The 20,923-nt window shown below is 35.0% G+C and overlaps 1 protein-coding gene across 8 annotated transcripts in view; it reads left to right on the top strand.

The window, feature by feature from the left end:
• Positions 1 to 240: 240 nt before the first annotated feature.
• MGAT4C (MGAT4 family member C) overlaps positions 241 to 20,923 on the top strand; it is a 691,584-nt gene continuing 670,901 nt past the window's right edge. For 6 of the 8 annotated variants that reach the window (XM_070600677.1, XM_070600676.1, XM_070600669.1 and 3 more), the window contains exon 1: positions 241 to 575. The gene's annotated coding sequence lies outside the window, so the exon portion shown is untranslated. The remainder of the gene's footprint in view (positions 576 to 20,923) is intronic. The other 2 variants (XM_070600680.1, XM_070600670.1) reach the window with 2 other exon arrangements.

Raw genomic sequence — 20,923 nt, 5'->3', positions numbered from 1 at the left:
GTTAGCTGAAAACTTTGTGTTTTTCTCAGAAAGATATGTATATAGCATGATAGTATGGATTCCTCACTGTAGTTTGAAAAAAGGCAAGGGTGAAAATGAATTTCATGCAAGTAGACACTCTAAAAACTAGATTTAGCAGCAGTCACATTAGCTTAGATAATGGGAGAATTTTTCTTCATTGAAAATCCTCTGTGTCGCTTAAGAAGAACTTACTGAGGCAGCCTGCCATCTAGCTTTTTCACAGAAAAACAGGCTTACAGACTGCAGATGAGAGAGTCTGGAGCAGAGACAATTTTAACTTAGCCATTCCTAATTTATCTCAAGCGTTTTCAATTCATCTTCACTGCTCTATGCACACAGGAACACCAGATTGCCATCCCTGGGGAACAGAATGCAACCGGGGATCTAGAGAGCTGTCACATTCCAAGAAATATTTAAATTGTGCTGATTTTCTTCTGGAGAACTGAGCCCAGGGAATGAAACTCTCCATCAAGTCATAGCTTTGCAGGCAATAGATCAGAGGATATTGCCAGTTTTCTAATGGATTATTGTTATCGGGCAGGTTTTCTCTGAAGGTACGTAGTTATTTTCTCCATTCATTACCCTCGCCTATTTATCAGCTAATGGTATAATGAGCTGGGAATCCCAATGTGTGAAAGAGAGAAAGATGTTAAATAGTCAGTATTGACTAAAGATTGACACTTTGATGCTGCATGTTTATAGGTGAATAATCTGATTCCTTTACTAAAGATTAGTAGGATATAGTTTGAATTGCCTTGTCAGCAAAAACAGCCAAAACCAAAACAAAACCATTCTGCAGGCTGCATTAACATAAGTTCATATTAATTCTCTTGAGGATTTTCTCTTGTAGCTGCAACGTATAATGAAGGGAAATACATACTTTGGAAACTCACTTAACCTTATATATTTTTGAATCTTTTTACATAATCGTGATTTTTTCTCCATATATTCTCAAATACAAACTTTGTCTCAAATGCTGTTAATTCTGGTGTCATTGATGTTTATGATATATAAATACATGAATGATAAAAGCATTTAATTTAAAGAAACTCCAATAGGAGTCTTCTTGGGAATATTATGTTGGTGTACTTTGTTGGCTTTACAGATATTTGTTTTTGAGTTCAGAAGAATCTTACTAAAATTAGTTGCTACAGTTTTAGTTAAACGTAGATACTATAAAAATTTTTTATTCCACTTTCTTCTGTGAAGCAAAAACCTTGATAAATCTATAGAAGTATACAAAACTGTTCAGCAAAATGTTAAAAGCTGACAAACTTCTGAAGATTAACTGAACCAATAAAAATGGAGAAAGCCTTATCCTAAACTGAAATTTCACTTTTTATACCTATGATATATTAGAACAGGAAGGGGTGACTTCTGTGCCTGCTTCCAAAAAGTTAAAGGTATGTGTGTCTAAGGGGGTGTTCTGGGGCAGAGAGTGAATGGAGGTATAGGATAGAAAGCGAGCACATAGTAGTCACAGTGGGTTTCCGAAAACTGGAGAAATATTTTAGATTATGATATTAGGACATTTGATGCTTTTAGGCATTTTATTATTGTGTGAATAGGTGCAGTGCAACTTACCATGTTGTTAATATTTTTCCTGGTGAAAAATGGATGTTAGAATGGGTAGAATAGCAGGTACGTTGAGCTGGAGCGTGGTGTACCTGCTGCTGTATTGGGACTGGAACACAGAGTCTGCGGACCCATTAGTGGGTTAATAACAGGCTTGGGGAGGAAATGGTGGCAGAGCTTCAGAGAGCACTTGTTAATTGCATTCTGATTTCTTGGGAGCTTTTGAGAGACTATTGGAAGAATGAAGGAGAGAGAGAAGGATTGAGTCACCCAAATAGAAACTTTAAGTGCATTCTTTCTTATCCTCAGAGGGGTTGTAAAAGGCAAAAAATGGAAAAGAGGAAGGAGAATAGAGGTCTCAAAGAGTACTTTTAAGTGCTGCTTTTTTCATGAATCTTACAAGAATTGAGGAACAGGGGCTTAAATTAAAGTTTCCCTATGGATTTCTCCATTTGGCAAGCTTTTTCTCTCCTTTATGGAACATATTCCCTTCACTCACGTAAGAAAAAAAGCAAGTGACTTTGCTCCAAGCCTGGTTTCTCCCCCAAAAACGTACAGTTCTTGTTTAAACCTACACAAGTGTGCTCTCTGAAACTGCACACATTCCTACGTGTCTCAGAGTTTTACACTTCAATGATTTATGAATGCCAGAAGATAAAGTGATTTAACATCCTTTCTTTATTATTATCACAACTGGCTCTTCTGAAAATCTCAAACGCTATCCAAAAGAGGGCACAAGTAGGAAAAAAGAATGACTTCATGGAATATATTTTATATTCTTTCAAAATAAGATAATACCAATAGATAATGAAATATAGTCACTTTGTGTTTTGGCATGGGAAAGATCTGACCGCAGCTTAGTAACTATCCTTTAATTTACATTTTGGGCACTGGATGAATGGAACACATATGTAAAAATCAGGAGGGGCAGTTTCAGTTGTCAAATTGCAATAAACATTTTTATCACTCTGGCCTCCTATTAACCTTCTTGACTACAATAGTGTTAGTGTCTCTGGCCCCCTATAGGGTTTATTCACTTACCCAGCTATCCAAATCTGCTCAGCTTCCAGGTTTCCTGCTAAAACTTGTTTTACTTCATCTTGTGGTGAGTTCTTTGCAAAATATATTAGTATAATTTCATTTTATGAGTTGTTAAATATTTAATATTTATTGAGTACCTGTGATATGTGTGGTGCTTCAAAACAATGTGTAGGAGGAAAAAACACATAATAGTATTCTCTCCTAAATCAGCCAGCTTATTGATATTTCAGGACTTCTAATTGGTGCCCACAGAGGAAGGCAATTAAGGCTGACTCTTTAGTGGCTACTTATGTGTGTAAGGCTTGAAATGTTCCAGTATTCAGTCAATGATTTGCATTCAATTTTACTGAGAAGCCCAGACTGGTCATCCAGTTGTTTTCAAATTCTTCCTTAACTCTGTTCCTTGTGTCAAAGTGTCAACAGAACATTGGATTGGGGGTGAGACAAACTAGGTTTGAATCTGTTAAGCAAGTTTGTGTAAGTTAAATGATCTCCTACATACCTCTATCCTATCAGATGTATAATGGTGATAATAGTATCTACTTTTTAGGTTCTTGTGGCTAGTAGAGATCATTCACATTAAGTCACAAACACATAGTTTGTGGACAACATGTGGTCAAGAAACAGTACCTATTTTTTTTTTTTTTTTGATGACCAAGAGTTGCCCTGAGCTAACATCCATTGACAATCGTCCTCTCTTTTTTTCTTTCTTTTGCTTGAGGGAGATTCTCCCTGAGCCAACATCTGTGCCAATCTTCCTCTATTTTGCATGTGGGATGCCTCCACAGCATGACTGATGAGCGGATTAAGTCTGTTCCCCGGGATCTGAACCCATTTACCCTGGGCCGCTGAAGCAGAGCTCAGAACTTTAACCACTCGGCAACAGGGCCAGCCCCAACAAGACCTACTTTTGAATGCATTTTATCATAGTTTCACATACAGAATGTGAAACCACTTTGTCTCTTATCTTTCTTCAACAATGCAGTGCTAATACATGTGTACTATCAAATCCATTTGTTTAGCAGTCTTAGTAATAAAAATAACATATTGAGCGTGTAGTAATTGCTTGGTACTAAAGTATTCTACAGAAGTACTAAAGCATTACCCTTGCCTAGATAAAGTTGGAAATTAAGATTAGTTTGAGAAATTAGTTGGCATACTCTCCATGTCTATCAAATAGCGAAGTTACCAACCATAACTTACCAGGGAAAGCAGATAGAACTGTATCTCATTTTTCCACTTTTACATTCTCCCAAAGGATATGGAAATAGAAGAGAAGACAGTAAATCCTCTTGTTCATTATACTGTGCCCTTTGCCCCTTTCATTTGCATTTTATTTTGCTAGAGTGGCTTGTCTAGGGAGATGGCCTCCAATTCCAACTGAACAGAGTAGTTCAAGCATACAAATTCTCCCCTTAAGAAACAAAGAAAATATAAGAAAACTTTTATTAAAATAAAAGACAGCTTTTGCTTTTAGAAAATGCTAAACATTTTTTAATGAGAGTGAAACTGGCAAAAGTGAATATTAAATCCACCAGATGTTGACCTTAACTCTGAGTCTGAATCTTTACAAAAATAGGATGCAAATCCAAGCTAGAAGCTGCTTTCTTTAGGTCACAAGTCTGCTGAAAAATTCTGAGTCTGAATTTCTCAGATACATTTCATATTGAATTAAGCACATAGAGAAAACCTTTAATATTCTGAGTTATATGAGAAGGTAAGTTAAGCATAACACAAGTCTGTCTTATACGTCTTTATATTGAAATTTGGAAATAGTTGTACAGAAGACCTCTATAAAAGGGAACCACCAAGCAATTATTTTGAAAGTGTGTTACAGGAAAGTAGCTAGCACATTCTAACTGGATCAAAATGTGGATACAAAAGCAAGAACCTGCTGCAAAGCCATTCTATTTTCTTTTTGAGTCAGTTTTCGTTGTCAATGCCAATCTTATCTTAAACCTATGAATATACCCAGTCACCAATAAGAAGGTGTAGGCATCTGACTTCATTTTCCAAAAGATCCTTGAAGTTCTTGTTCCATTGCTTTTTGATTCCCAACTTTGGATATTTTGACCTAGTACTTAAGGAAATTGGAAACTATGTTCTAATTCCAACTCAGTTTTTTAATCTGTAAAAGTTAGTGGGGATTAATAATAATATCCCCATGGTCTTGTGAAACGAATGGCAAAATGTAGTCAAATACTATGCAGGGACTTGTTCATATAAGTAGTCAAAAATGGTAGGGGGTATTGTTTCTATTGTGATGTTGCCATCTTAAGGCCTACCTCTGATGTTGGGTTTCCTGTATATTGATAAACGAATAGTAAAAAAAAAAGACACAAAGAAAATATCGTTCACTTGTCAGATATGACCTCCTCTGGCTTCTAGAACAAGGGTTGGTTATCTTTTTCTGTGAAAGGCCAGCTAGTAAAAGTTATGGGCTGAATGGTCACCCCCCCAAATTTATATGCTGAAGTTTTAACTCCTGGTACCTCAGAATGTGACTGTTTGGAGACAGAGTTTTTAAAGAGATAATTAAGTTAAAATGAAGTCATCTGGATGAGTGCTAATCCAGAATGACTGGTGTCCTCATAAGAAGAGGAAATTGGAACACAGACACGTACAGAGGGAAGACCGTGTAAAGACGTCAGGAGAAGACGACCGATTATAAGCCAAGGAGAGGGACCTCAGAAGAAAGCAACACTCCTAACACCTTGATCTTGACTTCTAGCCTCCAGAACTGTGAGAAAAAAATTCTGTTGTGGAGGCCACCCTGTCTGTGGTACTTTGTTGTGGCAGCCCGAGAAAACTAACACAGTAAACATTTTAGACTTTGTGACCACATAAGGTCTCTATCATATATCCTTCCTCTTCCTCCTTCTCTCCTTCTCCTTATTTCTTGTTTAAATGTAAAAACAAAACAAAAAGAACCAAGAAAACAGACGTTCTTAGGAGCCACATTTGACCACTAGCATAGTTTGCCAACTCTTGTTCTAGGACATGAAAAATCCCATTCAATGTCTGACCAAATGATAGTCCCAAACTTCCATATCCTTGCACAAGATAGTCTACTTTGTAGATGGCACCACTGGCTTTTAGCCTAAAAATGTAACTCAATCCATTTCTTCTGCCAAAATCCTTCCAAATACCTCAATTTGACATGAATATCTACTAGAGTATTTTACCTTCACTCTCAATGGACATTTTAAAGTCCTAATGTTAGAACAGCATCTGAAAAAATATATAATAACAATAGCAGTTTGCACTTATTGAATCCATTCTGTGGGCTAAAAGCTATTCTGAACACTTAACACGCATTTTCTCATGTTAATCCTACCAACAACCTTGCAAGGTAGCTGCTATTATGGTCATTTTACTGATATGGAAATCGAGGCATAGACAAAGCAACTGCCCAGGGTTATTTAGCATAAGTAGCTTAGATGAGCAGCCAAGGTTTGGATACAGAATCTTTCGTCCAGAATCTGGCGTTTAACCACTATGTTACAATGGCTCTCAGATCATGGCAGAGTTTTATGTTTACTATGAGAACAGCTGTGAAAATGTTGAAAAATATGTATCAAGTGGCAATTCAGGTGAAAGAGAGGGGAAATGTTGGAGGGCTTACTTTAGTCCCACATTTTTATGTGAATGTAGTGGTTATGGTAGTTTTCTAGTTAATGACGTAATTTCTGTTTTTTCTTTTCTTATAGAGGGTGTGATTTATCTTTTTAGGACTTTTTTTCTGCTTAAAATATCATATAGTGAATGAGTATGGATTAAGAGCTTAGGTGTATCCTAGAAAAGCTAAAGAACAAAATGCTATAATTTTGAAACTCACAGGAATTTCATATTTAATTTTTTCTGTAAATAAGTGAATGTTTAATGATTTTATGTGGCAAAATAATAAACAAAACTGACAATTGGATATAAATACTGTATTATTTCTATTCATTTAAATGGTATCAACAGGTACTAGATTTGAATGCGTTTGTAGAAGGACCTGTGTGAGCAAAAACTTTGCCAGGTGGCAATTCTGCTTTAATTCTAAGAAACATATGCTGTGTGTTGTGTGAATTCCTGAGTTGTCCTTTTTAATTTCGTCAATACATCTGATATGCCTTCAGTTTTTGTAGAACTGAATCATATTTTCTAGCCAAATTTGAATTTGGTGGGGGAACATCTTTTGAAAAGAAAAATAGGCCAGCACTCTCATGTGGTATAAATACCATTGACCTACTTCATAAATTATTCTTCTGTCACCTCATTTTTATAATCAAATCCTTGTAATATTGCTAGATGTCCATATCTAATATAAGAAATAAAATAATCATAAAGTGGGAGGCTGTCAATCATTTGTCAAAATCAGTCAATGTAAATAACCAGTTTTAAGAGTTCCAGCTTTTAATTATAAGTTTAGCAATTAAAATATATGTTTGTGTATATGTAGAACCTTAATAAACACTATTATTATTTAGGAAATTATTGTAATGAGCCATGTTATTTTAGGCTCTAGTAGGTTTCTGGACATTGTAGAGCAAAATCAAAGTATAAATCTTTTGGCTATTTTCATTGCGACAGGTGGATAACTACGCATACTCCGTTGTTCTGGAATTATTTTTCTTTAATATAAATTTAAGTTTACTCCCTCTAAAAATGGTTTTATTTATCTTTAAGAAGTATGTGAGTAGGCCTGTGAATGTGTGTGAAGGTGTTTGTGCGCATGTCTGTGAGTGTCACGTGTGTTTGTGTTTTTTCCAAGGATTACTCACAGAAGATTTGAAAAGCAGACCTCTAGTTCACAGGCAGAATAGTGAGAAGCATCTTCTCATCTCACCAGCAAATGAACCATGAAATATATAGGAATTAGAGCATTAAATCCCACCCTGGGTTATGTTCCAGCTCTCTCCCACCACCTTATACTTAGTGTTACTCCTCATGGAATAATTCAAGTTTTAGAATATGTTCTACCAGGGATTTTTTTTTCTCCTTTGGATTATCCTTGTGGGGTCAAAATTGGAAATAATCTAGGAAAGAAAAATCTTTATGAGAATTGGTAGAATTTACACGAAGGAATGAAGATTCTCATTGCAAAAGAAGATAATTATTTCTAGGCTGTGACTTGGGGAGAGGTGGGCTGGATCTTGAGAATAATGCTGAGAACTGGATTGTGCCCATTTGTTATATATTCTCCTTTGACTGCGAGGAAGTTGTATTTGGCATTAATTTCAAGTCTTGTTTTCTTCTTGTGAAATCATTTCTACACTAAAGAAAAAATCTTAATCTGCACATATGTACAAGTAGACAGAATCATGGATAGACAGACACACACCTACAGATCAATACAGACAGCCTAATCAATATGCAAACAGAGACAGGCCAACAAACACACGTGGAGACAGATTGACAAATAGGAACTGACAACAGGACAGGGATGGTCAGACCATTTTACTGGGACAGGCAGACTGACAGCCAGCCAGAAAGACACCATGGAGAGATAAGGATGAATAGACAGGCACATAAATACAGACAAGCAGATACAGACACAGAGATATTGATGAACAGTCAAGGAGAGACAGTGAGCCTCAGACTCTTGCTCTAACATAGACAGGCAGATCAGGCCACTGATCAGCAGCCCAGCATAGATGTAAGCATAGGCATATGTGCATATGAATGCACAGTATGCTAGAATTTTACCTGACACATTCATGAGGTAAAATTCAGTAATAAACCACATTTATTGCTTATTAAATGATCATTTCTAAGGTATATTCATATATGTGTTTTCTTCCTTACGTAGATGCAGTAAAAAGGACCATGGATATGTATATATGCAAGGCTTAATTCCCTTTAGTTTTATCTAGTGCTTCTGTCTTTGGGTGAGAGAAACAAATAAAAATGTTCAAGTTACTGTGAGGTTGCTGTTGAAATGTTATCTTAAGGTCTTTCAAGCTCTGTAATGTAAGAGACAAATCAGAATTCAGACCAAAAAAAAGATCAATTTTCTTTCTCCAGGAGAAGCAACAATTATAAAATAAACGAACAAAACACTTGTGCCTCAAACATTATTAATGTCAAAACAATTATTACAGTCCTTAGTCTTTTGCTGTGGGTCACTGAAATCACTTCTGAGTTATAAACGCACTTGATATTTTTTGCTGCAGTAAAATGAGAAAAGCAGAGGAAAATATATTGCTCTTGTGATTGAATGGAATTTTAGCAGCTTGGATGGACATATATCAAACTTGTAAAATCTTATAGGAAGTTTTGACTATTGCCTTATATTTAACTTGATTTATTTGAAATGGTTATCAACCCCTCAAAATGTTTTAAAATTGTAAGAAGGTTTTAAGAATGGCAAAATCTAATAGTTATTTAGGAGCTGTTTTTAGAGGTTTGGAAGGATATATAGACTATATAATTAAATGCATATGTTAAATAATTATCATTAGACGAATACTTTGTATGGAGTATCTTACTGGTACTTGTAACTATCCTTTATTTTCAGTGGTAGGTGGGCATAATCAACCAGCTCAAAACTTTAAACAGTCTTTCATATTATTTTAAAACTGTTACTGTGCATCACAGCTAGTACTTTTACAAATTAACATAAACTGAAAATGGAGATTCTTGTTTTTCTATGAGGTTACTTTTGTTGCGGGGGGGAGTATTTTCCTTTTTATCTTAATTTCTGAAAAGCATCCATGATTATATGATGTACTTCCTTTTTAAAAGCTTTATTGAGGTATAATTTACTTGCCATAAAATTCATTAGTTTTAAGTGTATAGTTCAATGACTTTTAGCACATTTACTGCTTGTACAACTATCACTACAATTCAATTTTAGAACATTTCCATCACCACGAAGATAAATCTTGTGTCTACTTAAACTCACTTTCATTTCTCACCCTCACCCAAGGCAACTAGTAATCTACTTTCTGTCTTTATATATTTTCCTTTTCTGGACATTTCATATAAATGACATCATGCAATATGTAGTCTTATGTGTCTGGCTTCCTCCTCCTAGAACACTGTTTTTGAGGTTCATCCATGTTGTAGCACCTTTTCATCGGCAAATAGTATCTCATTCTTTGGACGTATCAAATTTTGTTTATCCATTACCCGTTAATGTGCATACAGATTGTTTCTGAGTTTCCTTTTTATAGTTGTTCACTGTCAAAGAGAGAAGATTGTGTTTATTTTTTCTAGATTCTCTCCATTCACAGCATGATGGTGTATTTGGAAACTAATGTTCAAATTACTTTACTCTATGTTGAGGTTTGCAAGACTCCTTTTTTAAAAGCTAAGAATGAAGCAAAGCTAATCAAAATAAGGTCTGTATATGGAAGTGTATTAAGGTGATGCACAATGATGCATTCTAGCCTCACAAGCTTAGATTACTTGTTTTAAATATAAACAATCTTACTTAGTTGATTTACATATAGAACATATCTCAAGAGAGATATAGAAATGACAAATACACAGCTAATTAAAGTCCTTTATTATTCTGCTTATTGGAATCCTGTTTAAGATAGAAAAAAGTTCATGTAAAAGATCGGATGTTTTCTGATTGAGTAAACTATTGCAGAAATGTAAAATCTGTACGTAATTAGCTTTATTGAATCCTTTTGTTTGTAACAGATTTTCCACTAAAAATTGCATTTTTTCTATTTCTAGAGATTTTCAATGCTTAATCTTGCCTACTACCATGAATTACTATGTGAGAGCTGTTTAAGTTTTGATATTCAAAGTTTGCTAACATAATGAGATCAGCTTAGGTATCAATTTCTAAATCATGTGAATAACAGAGGTCACCTATGAGTTAGCCTGCATACCTCTGTGTTCCCTATGATTCCCTAAATTTACTGACATCCCGGAGAGCTTGCAAACCATTTTACAAGGTTGATCATTCATGATAATCTTTCTACTTCATTTGTGATTGGCATGGGATCCTTTCTCTATTCACATTTTTATATTGAAATAGGTAACTTGGATATGAAGCAAAGTTTATTTGACTTTCAAATGGCTGTTTTTTCCTGCCACACACAGTGTATCAGAAAATGAAACATGATTTGCTGCAACATTTTCTATTAGTTTAAGTGTGAGAAATGTACATCTTTCCAAGATACTCTTCTTTTGTTCGTTTCATAAGTATACATTTCTCTACATTTTGTTGTCTGCCTTCTTTTCTATTTTTTTTTCGATATTTGCTCATCCTGGATGGTTTCACCCATTGCTACATCTTAAACTCCATCCACGTCTACAACTCTAGTCATGACTTCCTGCCTTTGATTCCAACTTGGTGGTTTAATGTTCAATATCCACTAGATATTTCTGTTTACAAATAACACTATAAATACTTTATTCAAGAAAATGTAAAGAGAAAAATAGTGCCTGCATTTTTTAACAGATTACAAATATTTTCCCATTTCATAAGGTTTTGGATCACATCCATGGTTGCACCAGAAACAGAGATTTTGGATTTAGTTAAATGCTCTGTCTTCCATCATTCTCACTGATGCTATAAAACCAACCTAGTCTCTTTCTGCTACTAACGTGACCCACTGTTCACTTGGTTCAAGAGAAATTATTTGGGGAAGGAATCTCATGCTGAAGCAGTTTCCCAATAAACAGAAATAAATATCTTGTATCTTTTAATTTATTACAGTGAAATATTTTTCTTTAATTCTATAAATGATATTCAATTTTGCTGTGTATTACAATTTGAATTGCTTTTCTAAAAAAGTTTGAGTACCATAGTCTCTATTATCTTAGAAATATAGGGGATTAGTAATAGAAATAACTGAAGAGTTTCTTTATTTGGCTTTGGAATTTTTCTTTTTGAACTGACATAGTAATTTTATTGTAGTGTATATTTTTGAAAAAACATACACATTAGCCAAAATCATAAAACTACAAAGTTAACATTTGGCAGAACATTCCCCACCCCCCCCCCCCCCCAGCCGTCTACATTCTGTTTCAATTTATCTTAGTCGCTGATTCCCCGGGGCAATCTATAAGTGCTATAATACATCAGCCTAAGGAGAAACACACACTCTCTCCCACATGAACTCTATCCCATTCCAACACATGACTGCCTCCCACAAACCTTTTTTCTGTGGCATTCTTTTCATTATGATTCTTACGTATCCATGGGTGAAAAATTCAACATACTGTTTTAGGTAAAAAGACATGTTCTCTTAGCTTTTGTTCTGCAGGCAACATTTAAACAAAAAAGATGGTGATGATATCATTGAAGGCATGGACATATTAAGAAAACTTCGGGTATAATTTTTAAATTGAACTTGAGTAAATAACTTAAATTACTGTACGTGCAGAACGGGATTCATACTTACAGTGGACTTTTGGGGTTCCTCATTTGCAGCCAATTTTTTTTTGTTTTTTTTCTCCTGGTCCTGTCCTGCATCCCACCAGTTTAGCATGAGATAATTATTACCACATGACATAAACTACAGCAATTAGATTATCTTCTGCTGGAATCTAGAATAGGGTTATAGGTACTCTAATCCGTCTTAATTTGGTACCTAAACTGGGTAGTCAAGGACAGCAGGAATTTGGCAGCCAATACTGGGCTAGTTGCAAAAGGGACCGAGCAAGGCAGCCTGCAAAGAGCAATAGGGTAGAATGGGACTCAGAGAAGTGGGGAGCAGACTCCCAGGGAGCTGGGAGATGGACATAGTGGTAGTGTGAGGAGCTTTTTTGGGTCTTTGCTGCACTTAAATTCTGCTCTTGGATTCTGGGAACCATCCAGGACCCTTGTATCATTCCCAATTGACCTTAACTAGTCTCTTAGCACTGTTGCCACTCACACTAACCCCCTCATTACTGCAGTCTATTGCTCTCTCAAAAAATTAACTCAGTTTTTTTCTTAAAACTCCAACAACCCTCATTTTCACTTGTTTCTTGTTTTAATCAGAAGAGAAATTTTTCATCTCCTCTCCAAATATATAAATATATGTATATTTGCCTCAGCCAAGAGGCACTCTAGTGTCCCAATATATGATGCTGGTAAAGCAATTAGTCTCTGGAGCCAGTGATGATGACCTTGAGCCCCAACTCTAGCATTTACTAGAACTGTATAGATACCTTATACGTTTAAGTATTCTGTGTCCCCTTGATAAGTTAAGGGTCAGAGAGGTGAAATTAAATATCCTCCACGAATGTGTGTCTTCTTCTCCTCGTATTTCCTGTAGATTTGTTTATGTATGTTGAAGCTCTTATTTGATATGTACATACTCGTAATTCTTTCATCTGCAGTGGTATTGGTATGCTTTAATGTTATACAGAGCCCTGACTTGTCACTGTTAATGCTTTTTGGCCTCAATTCACCCTTGTTTGTTATTGATTTTGTGAACTCTGCTTCTTTATGTTTGAATTGCCTCTGTCTCTGCACATTTTTAAAAATCTTTATGAATCATTTTGCTTCAGGTTTATCTCTTATTTCAGCACAGAGTTAGGATACTTTTGAAAAACAATGTGAAAATCTTTCTCTTTTAAAAATTAAGTTTAGTCAATTTAAATGTACTGATTTGAGAAGTGTTTGAGTTCCGTCTTTTTCTGATGTTAGCTATTATCAGAAAGGTGAGGAATGAGCATACCTCCTGCTGTCTTTACTCTCTTTCCTCCAGCATCGGTGTTTATATCATTTCTGCATTAAGGCATGCCACACAGAACTATTCCTTCACCGAAACATCACATTTGTTTTAATCTTACATCTATAGATTAATGTTCCACAGTTCCCTCACCCGCCAGAGTTTTTTCTAATAGTCTGTTGATTGGCTGGTGTTCGTTTTTTGGTACTTATATTAGAAACAGTTCATAGAAATATTTCTTGTATATTCAAAGTGTTTTATTGCTTTTATTTAGTTTTTAATTTTTTTTTTTTTTTGAGGAAGATTAACACTGAGCTAACATCTGGCAATCTTCCTCTTTTTTCCAAGGAAGACTGACCCTGAGCTAGCATCCGTGCCCATCTTCCTCCACTTTATATGTGGGACGCCTACCACAGCACGGCTTGCCATGTGGTGCCATGTCCGCGCCTGGGATCCGAACTGGCGAACTCCTGGCCGCCGAAGCGGAACATGTGCACTTAACCAATGCGCCACCGGGCCGGCCCCATATTACTTTTATTAATGAAAGATTATTTGACTCAATATAAACTCCTTGGATCATAGTTCCTTTTCCCTGAGCATTTTTAAGGTATTTTTTCAGTCCTCACAAAGAAGCCTCTTCAGAAGTGTTCTACGAATAGCCTTCTTTCCCCTTAATTTCAATTAAAGGGTCTGTTCCAGTTTTTTTTTTTTTTTTTTTTTTCCGGCCTGGCTGCTTAAAGCATCTTTCTTTAAATAGGATTTTATGTTTGATGTTGAAAAATTTACTAGGATACGCCTCAGTGTTGATAGTTTGGGACATTTTTTCCCTCCTTTCAATATGCAGATTCAAGCCCTATTTTGCAGTACAAAATATTAACTTTTTCCCATTATTTCTATGTTCTTCAATGGGAAGCCACTTAGACAAATGCTGGCTTTTCTTATCTGTCTTTCACATCTATGGTTTTCTACATAATCCTTTTTAAGCCTTCAACAATTTTTCATATTTTCTTTCTGATTCTTTTGTCTTTATCTTTCTTTTATGCCTATCATTTTCTCTATAATCCTTTTTAACTCCCTTTAAAAAAATTGTTTATTTTGGCCCATTTTCTGTCCTTGTATCTCTTTTGATAGGCTTATTTCATTCTACTCTTTTTCTAAGCCTTGCCAGATAACATTACACCTCCTTCTATTGTCTTATTATTTCTTCCTTGAGGTGGTAGAATGCTAATTTGTGCTTATGCTCTGTGGATTTAGTTGCCTGTTAGTTTTTACAATTAAAGAAAAATGTTTGGTTATATACTCTGAGGCAAAATTCCTTAGGGAGATTTATCTGTCATTTTTTCTTTTTTTTGAGGAAGACTAGCCCTGAGCTAACAACCACGCCCATCTTCCTCTACTTTATACACGGGACGCCTACCACAGCATGGCTTTTGCCAAGCGGTGCCATGTCTGCACCCGGGATCCCAATCCGCGAACCCTGGGCTGCGGAGAAGCGGAACGTCGACACTTAACCGCTGCATCACTGGGCCGGCCCTCTGTCATTTTTTTCTTATTCTCTTCCTTTAGTTTCCCTTCCTTTAAAACAAAACAAAGCAAAACATTTTTTATAGGTTGTATGTTTGTTTATTTTTGTTTACTTATTTTTATAAAAGTTTAGTACCCTGAACCATTAATTTGCAAGAAAGTCATGTAGGTGGGTGGCCAGAGCTGTGTCCCAGGCTAGGTGGAAATTTATTTTTGACTCAAGATTTTGAGTGTGAATGCATTTTCTTTACTTCTCCTTAGTCAATGGGGATAGGCAGCGGTAAGATTTCTTATGAGACAAAGTATTTCCTTTTCACTCAGCCGTAAAGACTCATCTTTGCTAATATGACTTTTTTATGTGATTTCTTATCTAGAAACACTTCTTTTGCTTCTTAGAACTAAGCAGTTTCCAGAGCATCTCCTACTTCTGACACAAGCCCCCATACCAGTTCTGCAAATATGAGACTTGTTTTAACACCTAAATGTTTGCACACATGTTTGAGACGTTATCTTACTGGCTCTTTATGAAATTCCTCCCCTGTAGTTTTCTTTTTGCCTTCTGCTTCATACACTGCTCTTTGATCTTTACGGCAATTTAGAAGCTTTTCTACTATTTTGTATTTTGGGGTTTTAGCTATTGCTTAGTTTCACTAAAAATGGAAATTTTCTTCTTGATTTCATGTTTCCCTTGTTGCTTTTGGACAATTTTTATGAGAAAAAGAGAAAAACTACTGACTCTATTCTTCTGTATTCAAACTGAAATTTTCTAAAATCATGTTTTAGAACTATAAATTAGATTTGATCCACTCCTCAAAATTTTCTAATGATTTCCTATAATCCTTATAAAAAATATCAAGTCCTAAAAATGGTCCACTATATCGAGTGATAATCTGGACCCAGACTCTGTCTCCACTTATACCTTCTCTCTTTATCTTCCTCTCCACCACCCTGCTCTAGTCATGCCAGCCTCTTGCTGTCAATTATGCCAATCTTCCTTTTTTGCTTTTCCCATTTTAGACATCTTTACTTTCTGTTCCTTGTGTCTACAGTACTTTATATCAAAATATTTGCATAAAGTGTGCTCTCATTTCATTTGGGTCTCCACTTAAAAACCTCTTTCTCAGAGAATCATCATGTACAACTTTATTGTTGGTATTGTCTCGTTAGTCTATTAGTCATTAGCATTTTTCATATTATTTACAACTCTCTGATATTAAAATGCTTTGCTTTTATATTGTTTTTTTCTGTCCTCCTCATTTGGATATAAGCTGCGTGAGGACAGTGATTTTTCTTTTTGTTAGTGGATTTTTCCTTAGTGTTTTCTGTTGATTAGAATGGAATTCTTTCTGACATAATAAAACAATTAACAATTTATGTAACCTGACAACTCTTAAGCATTTACTATTTGCTAGGTACTCTTCTAAGAGTGTTAAGCATATTCATTTGTTTAAGTTTCAGATCAATGTGTCCATTAAATACTATAAATAGGTTTGTTTTACAGATGCAGAAGTGGAGACAGAGAGGTTGAATACTGCTTATAAGTGATGGAGAATGATTTAATTCAGTACTGTGGCTCTTAACTGGTTTAAGATATATATGTATATCTGCATAACAATCTTTATATATATGGCTTATTGAAGCATAACCTGTCCTTTTCAACTTTTACCTCTTTGCTCACACTATTGGACCAACCTAGAATGGTGAGGTTTTTAAAATCACATTTCTGCGAAGATTCTACTCTCTTTCAAAGTGCAAGTCACTGATACCTCTTCAGTAAGGCCCGTCAGATTCTTCTCTGTCATAAAATTATTTTCGTTTCCTCTGATGGCAGTATTGCTTCTTTTATTCATTTACTTTGACTGATCTTCTTCTCAACTGTATCACAAAGCTATATCAGGATGAGCCAGGTTTTTAGCAATCTGCTTTAGACCTATCCAAGATTCCATTATTCCTCTACAGGAATGACATTTCAACTGCATGCTGTCTGTTAAATTTTTCTCACATTTTTCCAATTAAGTTGTTTTCTATGTGCAGAATCGTTCTGTTAGATGCTCTTCCATCCTTCCCAAAATTATATGCATGCTTCAAGATTCTTGTTAAAAGTGACAATTTCCATCAAATTTACACAAATATTTCTCTACAGCAGAAAACCTCACTAAATCTAATCTTTCCGTCCTTTAAAATAGTATCACACTTTTTGTACCTCTCCTTTGTTACCTAAGACATTTCCTTTTGTATTATACTAATGCTATTCATATTATTCTTATCTTCATCAGAAAGCTCTCTCTTGATTTCTCAATTTATGTTAGACCTAATCTATCCATTATACTTTTTCTTCATCACACTTTTTACAGTTTATAATTATAGATTGCTTTTGTAATTAAATCTGTCTTCCCATTAAATTGTAAGGTCAAATTGACCAGGCATTATGTTTAGCATAGGCCCTATATGTACTAAGTGTTTAATAAACATTTTTATTGGTTAAGGAAAAAAAGGTATCACATTTAACTTACTGTATTTAAATCTCTTTATGTTAGGTAAGTGTGTTTTATAGGTATCTCTTTGTAACTCCGATAGTATCTGATATACACTGGCTCTCTATGAATATTTATGAAATGAAAAACTGGATGAAATGTGAAGAAAAAATCAAATATTACAAACCTTCTCCTGGAATAGAGTTTGCATATCCTAGGTACTTTTTTGTAATTGAGATGTAGTTGACATAAAGCATTGTGTGATTTTAAGGTGTACGATGAGTTGTTTTGATGTATTTTTATATATTATAATATGATTACCACCATAGAATTAGCCAACACTTCCATCATGTCACATAATTATCATTTCTTTTTTTGTGGTGAGCACATTTAAGATCTACTTTCTTAGCAACTTTCAAATATGTACTCTGGTATTGTTAACTTTAATCACAATGTTGTACTTTAGATCTCCAGAACTTATTCATCTTCTAACTGCAAGTTTGTACCCTTTCAGGAACATGTCCACAATTCCTCCAACCCCTAGCCACATAGATGAGTGTGTGTGTGTGTGTACATACATATATATATATCATATCTTCTTTATTCATTCATGCGCTAGCAGACACTTAGGCTGTTTCCATATCTTGGCTATTGTGAGTAATGCTGCAATAAACATGGGAGTGCAGATATTTCTTCGATATCCTACTTTCATTTCCTTTGGATGCATACCTGGAAGTGGAATTGCTGGATCACAGGATAGTTCTATTCTTAGTGTTTTAAGGAAGCTCCATACTGTTTTCCATGGTGGCTGAGCCAATTTACATTCCCACCTGCAGTGCACCAGTGTCCCTTTTCTCCACATACTCACTGAAAACAAACAATCCAATTAAAAAATAGATGGAGGAACTGAATAGATATTTTCCAAAAAGACATACAGATGGCTGACAGGCACATGAAAAAATGCTCAACATCACTAATCATCAGGGAAATGTAAACCAAAACCACAATGAGATATCAACCCATACCTGTTAGAATGGCTGTCATCAAAAAGACAAAAGATAGCAAGTGTTGGTGAAGATGTGGAAAAAAGGGGAGCCTGGGTACCTACTTTTTATTTGTAATTATTAAACAAATATTCAAAAACACACATTGCATCTGCTTAGGTACCAGGCTCAGTGAAAAAGTTTATCTCAATACTCTATTTTCCCTGGTGGCTTAGTCAACTTGGGTTGCCATAATAAAATACCATCAATGGCATGTCTTAAACAACAGAAATTTATTTCTCTCAAATTGGAGGCTGGGAGTCCAAGATCAGGATGCTGGTATGGTTGGGTTCTGGTGAGAGCTTTTTTCTTCCTTGCTTGCAGACGGCTGCCTTCTCCTTGTGTCCTTACATGGGAAAGGGAGAAAGGGAGATTTTTCTCTGGAGTCTCTTCTTATAAAGGATTTAATTCTATCACAAGGGCCCTACCCATATGATCTCATCTAATGTAATTATTTCCCAAGCCCCATCGTTAAATACCATCATATTGGGAGTGAGTGCTTCAAGAAATAAATTCTGCGGGGACACAATTCAGTCCATAGTACCTAGCTTTCACCCAGATGCAAAAGTTTCAGGAAAGGCAATCAAAGGATCAAAGGCTCTTGTGAATATATAACAAGAGACTCAATTTATCTGTGTTTCTGCAAGTAAGGCAGAATTCCATACTAGAAATTATATATAAAAAAATTTCGGCTACAGTGATCCACTAATATTTATATTGTTTATACTAATTACTTATACCACTTATTTACTTCATTATTTATTCATGTTTATTAGATAGAGCAGTTAAAATCTGTCCAGTATGGGTAGCTTCATCCCAGGTATATCACAGAGATATCACGTGAGCCTTATGAGATCTCACAACCATTCTATAATCCAAGTGCGTCTGTAATAATTCTAACACTTATAGATCTAAGTTATTTCTTCATATTCTGTCAGCAACAATCATTCAAATCAACAAATATGTATTAAATACTAAGTTATTGAAGACATAAAATAGTGCACGCTCTCAGACTTCCGGAAGTCTATGAGGAGTCAGACACATCATAGAGGAGTGTAGAGATATAAATAAACTGAAGCACAATAGTGGCACATAGTAGGGACAAATAACTCAGCCAGGAGAGAGTGAATTAAGGGAAGAGAATTCCTTCTGTAAATAATGGCTGAGTTTAGGCCAGCTTCCTTTGAAATAGCAACTCCACTTCTAAGCTTTTATCCTACGGAGATATCACACAAATATGGAAAGATACGTGTCCAAATGGCTTCATTGCTATATTTTAACAAAAACTTTAGAATCACCCTAAATGTTCATTAGCATAATGGAAGTTGAGTAAATTATATACTTAAAACATGTTGAACAATGTGCAGTCATTGAAAGTGATAGTATAAACTTATGTTAATTAAAAGGCAATAATTTTCAGAATGTTGGGGGAAGAAGCAGGTCACAGAATGCATGTGAGATACCGTTTATGTGAAATGAAATAACATCAAAATACTGCCATTCCATGTGGTGTAGTTTCTGATTACTTTTTACTTCTCTTCTGTTGTACTTACTTTGCTCAGGTTTTAGTCATTTTCCCAAATCCAAAACAGTTATTTGAAATGTGTAAGAGTAATAGATCCCTTTTAAAAGATACATAATATTGTCTAACTCCCATCCTAGTGACTATCAGTAGTACTTTAAATACTTTTGTTCTTTGCCGATATTTACAGGTAAATTCAATGAATAAAAATCTTTATTTTAGAATTTGAATGAATATCTGTCAATAATTTTTATATTAAAAATAATTATAATCATAATTCTGTAAACACAGAATTTCATTGCCAACACTACCATGCTAGGACTTAACCTTGCCCAAATCACCTAAAATACTAGATATTTAAATAGTTAAAAAGTAGAATTCTAATATTTGGCTATAAGTGAATGACTAATTTGATATTCTCATTTTTTTTGTATTTCTTCACTTAATTCGTTTTTAAAATATGAATGTCGTTCATATCTACCTATTTTGTGATCTTCTTCTACATAATTTTGTAGCTTTTAAACTTCATGCAAAAGAACATATCATTAAAAGGTTAATAGTTTATATGGTATATTGTAGGGGCCAGCCCCATGGCGCAGCAGTTAAGTGCACATGTTCCACTTCTTGGTGGCCAGCGGTTCGCCGGTTCGGATCCTAGGTGTGGACATGGCACCCCTCGGCACATCATGCTGTGGTAGGCATCCCACGTATAAAGTAGAGGAAGATGGGCACTGGATGTTAGCTCAGGGCCAGTCTTCCTCAGCAAAAAGAGGAAGATTGGCAGCAGTTAGCTTAGGGCTAATCTTCCTCAAAAAAAAAAAAAGATAATATAGTATATTGTAGTTTAATAGTATTTTAGAAATTATTCCATTAGTATTAAAATGGCTGATATTAAAATGCCTTGAAATTCACTTTGTGGTAAATGTTACCAAGCAACTTGAATTAATTTTTTATCAAAGAACATTCAAAGCAAATATAAATTTAAAATGTGGCTATGTTCAAAGCGTTGACATTTCTATGAGTTGATATACATGGTTAAAAATTTATATACAATAAGTTAAATTTGAAATAGGATATTCCTCTTACACTAAGAAATATCTAATTGTATCACTC

This window comes from Equus przewalskii, chromosome 29 (genome assembly GCF_037783145.1).
Source record: "Equus przewalskii isolate Varuska chromosome 29, EquPr2, whole genome shotgun sequence".
NCBI lineage: Eukaryota > Metazoa > Chordata > Mammalia > Perissodactyla > Equidae > Equus > Equus przewalskii.
This window is presented reverse-complemented; position numbering and strand designations above follow the sequence as displayed.